Raw genomic sequence first — 4,850 nt, 5'->3', positions numbered from 1 at the left:
ATCAATTTTCTTGCAACAAATATAATAAGACCTTATTTGACTTCTACTTAACCTAGGCACACTAAGAGTAGTAATTCTGATGACTCTGAAGACTTATCTCTATTAATTAAACTAAGAAATTTAAAATAATTTAATAAAAATATTAATACTGGGTATTTCTTAAATCATATAAATTTAAAATTCACCTTTGTTTCTTTTATATATCTGAGAATATATATAAGCACTCATTTTTTTTATTTTTTTAAATTGGGCTATAATTGCTTTATTTATTTATTATATTTTATTTTATTTACTTTTTATTTTATTTTCTTTCTTTTTTTTTTTTTTTTTACTTTATAATACTGTATTGGTTTTGCCGTACATTGACATAAATCCGCCATGGGTGTACTGAGTTCCCAATCCTGAACCCCCCTCCCACCACCCTCCCAATATCATCTCTCTGGGTCATCCCAGTGCACCATCCCCAAGCATCCTGTATCCTGTATCGAACATAGACTGGCGATTCGTTTCTTACATGACAGTATACATGTTTCAATGCCATTCTCCCAATCGTCCCACCCTCTCCCTCTCCCACAGAATCCAAAAGTCCATTCTATACATCTGTGTCTCTTTTGCTGTCTCGCATACAGGGTTATCATTACCATCTTTCTAAATTCCATACATATGTGTTAGTATACTGTATTGGTGTTTTTCTTTCTGGCTTACTTCACTCTGTATAATCGGCTCCAGTGTTATCCACCTCATTAGAACTGAGTCAAATGTATTCTTTTTAATGGCTGAGTAATACTCCATTGTGTATATGTACCACACTTTCTTATCCGTTCGTCTGCTGATGAACATTTAGGTTGCTTCAATATCCTGGCTATTATAAACAGTGTTGCACATTGGGGTACATGTGTCTTTTTCAATTCTGGTTTCCTCAGTGTGTATGCCCAGCAGTGGGATAGCTGGGTCATAAGGCAGTTCTATTTCCAGTTTTTTAAGGAATCTCCACACTGTTCTCCATAGTGGCTGTACTAGTTTGCATTCCCACCAACAGTGTAAGAGGGTTCCCTTGTTTCCAAACCTCTCCAGCATTTATTGCTTGTAGACTTTTGGATCGCAGCCATTCTGACTGGAGTGATATGGTACCTCATTGGGGTCTTGATTTGCATTTCTCTGATAATGAGTGATGTTGAGCATCTTTTCAAGTGTTTGTTAGCCATCTGTATGTCTTCTTTGGAGAAATGTCTATTTAGTTCTTTGGCCCGTTTTTTGATTGGGTCATTTATTTTTCTGGAATTGAGCTGCAGGAGCTGCTTGTATATTTTTGAGATTAATTATTTGTCAGTACTTCATTTGCTATTATTTTCTCCCATTCAGCAGGCTGTCTTTTCACCTTGCTTATAGTTTCCTTTGTTGTGCAGAAGCTTTTAATTTTAATTAGATCCCATTTGTTTATTTTTGCTTTTATTTCCAGAATTCTGGGAGGTGGATCTTAGAGGATCCTGCTGTGATTTATGTCGGAGAGTGTTTTGCCTATGTTCTCCTCTAGGAGTTTTATATTTTCTGCTCTTGCATTAAGATTTTTAATCCATTCTGAGTTTATGTTTTTGTATGACTGGACTGGAAGAAACACAAGTTGGAATCAAGATTGCCAGGAGAAATATCAATAACCTCAGATATGCAGATAACACCACCCTTATGGCAGAAAGTGAAGAGGAACTATAAAGCCTCTTGATGAAAGTGAAAGAGGAGACTGAAAAAGTTGGCTTAAAGCTCAACATTCAGAAAACGAAGATCATGGCATCTGGTCCCATCACTTCATGGGAAATAGATGGGGAAACAGTGGAAACAGTCTCAGACTTAATTTTGGGGGGGCTCCAAAATCTCTGCAGATGGTGACTGCAGCCATGAAATTAAAAGACGTTTACTCCTTGGAAGAAAAGTTATGAACAACCTAGAGAGTATATTCAAAAGCAGAGACATTACTTTGCCGACTAAGGTCCATCTAGTCAAGGCTATGGTTTTTCCTGTGTCATGTATGGATGTGAGAGTCGGACTGTGAAGAAGGCTAAGCACAAAAGAATTGATGCTTTTGAACTGTGGTGTTGGAGAAGACTCTTGAGAGTCCCTTGGACTGCAAGGAGATCCAACCAGTCCATTCTGAAGGAGATCAGCCCTGGGATTTCTTTGGAAGGAATGATACTAAAGCTGAAGCTCCAGTACTTTGGCCACCTGATGCGAAGAGTTGACTCATTGGAAAAGACTTTGATGCTGGGAGGGATTGGGGGCAGGAGGAGAAGGGGACGACTGAGGATGAGATGGCTGGATGGCATCATGGACTCGATGGATGTGAGTCTGAGTGAACTCCGGGAAATGGTGATGGACAGGGAGGCCTGGTGTGCTGCGATTCATGGGGTCGGAAAGAGTCAGACACGACTGAGCGACTGAACTGAACTGATGGTTTTAGAAAGTGTCCTAATTTCATTCTTTTACAAGTGGTTGACCAATTTTCCCAGCACCACTTGTTAAAGAGATTGTCCTTTCTCCATTGTATATTCTTGCCTCCTTTGTCGAAGATAACGTGTCCATAGGTGTGTGGATTTATCTCTGGGCTTTCTATATTGTTCCACTGATCTATATTTCTGTCTTTGTGCCAGTACCATACTGTCTTGATGACTGTGGCTTTGTAGTAGAGCCTGAAGTCAGACAAATTGATTCCTCCAGTTCCAGTCTTCTTTCTCAAGATTGCTTTGGCTATTCAAGGTTTTTTTTTTGTATTTACATACAAATTGTGAAATTATTTGTTCTAGGGGGTGACGTGAGGTGGACGAGCCCGCGGCGGGTTTGCCGAGCTCTGTGGCCGGCGCTGGCAGGAGCGAGGGCCGGGGCGCCCAGAGCTGGAGGTGGAGCAGGGCGGCGCGCAGCCAGGGCCATGACGGGCAATGCCGGGGAGTGGTGCCTCGTGGAGAGCGACCCCGGGGTCTTCACCAAACTCATTAAAGGATTTGGTTGCCAAGGCGCCCAAGTAGAAGAAATATGGAGTTTAGAGCCTGAGAATTTTGAAAAATTAAAGCCAGTTCATGGGTTGATTTTTCTTTTCAAGTGGCAACCAGGAGAAGAACCAGTAGGCTCTGTGGTTCAGGACTCCAGACTGGACACAATCTTTTTTGCCAAGCAGGTAATTAATAATGCTTGTGCTACTCAAGCCATAGTAAGTGTGTTATTGAACTGTACTCATCAAGATGTCCATTTAGGAGAGACATTATCAGAGTTTAAAGAATTTTCACAAAGTTTTGATGCAGCTATGAAAGGTTTGGCGCTGAGTAATTCAGATGTCATCCGACAAGTGCACAACAGTTTTGCCAGACAGCAAATGTTTGAGTTTGACGCTAAGACAGCAGCAAAAGAAGAAGATGCTTTTCACTTTGTCAGTTATGTTCCTGTTAATGGGAGGCTGTATGAACTAGATGGGTTAAGAGAAGGACCGATTGACTTAGGTGCATGCAATCAAGATGACTGGATCAGTGCAGTGAGGCCAGTCATAGGAAAAAGGATACAAAAGTACAGTGAAGGTGAAATTCGATTTAACTTAATGGCTATTGTGTCTGACAGAAAAATGATATATGAACAGAAGATAGCAGAGTTACAAAGACAACTTGCTGAGGAACCCATGGATACAGATCAGGGCAGTAATATGTTAAGTGCTATTCAGTCAGAGGTTGCCAAAAATCAGATGCTTATTGAAGAGGAAGTACAGAAATTAAAAAGATACAAGATTGAAAATATCAGAAGGAAGCACAATTATCTGCCATTCATTATGGAATTGTTAAAGACTTTAGCAGAACACCAGCAGTTAATACCACTAGTAGAAAAGGCAAAAGAAAAGCAGAATGCAAAGAAAGCACAGGAAACCAAATGAAGAAGATGCTTTGGGATGTGCATACATTTCTGCTTCTGCGCTTATCTTCATGGAAACCATTAAGTATAAAGAACCTTGAGCAACTTTCTCACTGACTCAGTGCACGTTTGGCAGTAGTACCAGTCTGTCTTGTCTTTAATGCATGGATTCATAAACTCTCCCTACCTGCATCATATGCATGTGGTACATACTCAATAAAAGCGGTGTTCAGAGAGCTTGCCCAAATTCCATTATTTGACATTGGATCTGAGCACTCCTGTTGGTTCTTTGGGTAGATAACTGCCATAATGAACCTAGAAAATGGACAAATGCTATTCTCTACCTGTAATTGTTATAATTAATCTTTCATTCAATCTTCCAGCTCAGTTAAATACTTAAAATTTATAAATGTCAGATCTTGATTAAACTGAGTCTCTTTTCTTCTCATCATTAATGAAAAAAAATCAATATTTCTATCTTATAGTATCTTAAGTATTTCGAAGATTTAAAAATGATTTTATCTTCTATACGATTATTTTAAAAAGTTTGATTTTTTAAGCAGATCATTGAAAAGAACAAAAGTATAATTTCCAGTGATTTTCATTGCTACCAGTAGAAAAAGTAATAAACATCCCAATTTTATTTAAAAAAAAAAAAGAAATTATTTGTTCTAGCTCTGTGAAAAATACCGCTAGTAGCTTGATAGGGATTGCATTGAATCTATAGATTGCTTTGGGCAGTATACTCATTTTCACTATATTGATTCTTCTGATCCATGAACATGGTGTATTTCTCCATCTATTAGTGTCCTCTTTGATTTCTTTCATCAGTGTTTCATAGTTTTCTATATATAGGTCTTTAGTTTCTTTAGGTAGATATATTCCTAAATATTTTATTTTTTTTCATTGCAATGGTGAATTGAATTGTTTCCTTAATTGCATTTTTTACTTTCTCATTGTTAGTGTGT

General features: G+C 38.4%; 1 pseudogene across 1 annotated transcript; it reads left to right on the top strand.

Moving 5' to 3' along the window:
• Nucleotides 1–2,801: 2,801 nt before the first annotated feature.
• LOC108634357 lies at nucleotides 2,802–4,375 on the top strand (annotated as a pseudogene). The gene has a single exon (XR_001917581.1). The product of XR_001917581.1 is annotated as a ubiquitin carboxyl-terminal hydrolase isozyme L5 pseudogene (transcript).
• Nucleotides 4,376–4,850: the final 475 nt, after the last annotated feature.

This window comes from Capra hircus (assembly GCF_001704415.2).
Source record: "Capra hircus breed San Clemente chromosome X unlocalized genomic scaffold, ASM170441v1, whole genome shotgun sequence".
Taxonomy (NCBI): Eukaryota; Metazoa; Chordata; class Mammalia; order Artiodactyla; family Bovidae; genus Capra; species Capra hircus.
Note: the sequence above shows the minus strand (reverse complement) of the source record. Positions and strands in the feature narration are given on the sequence as shown.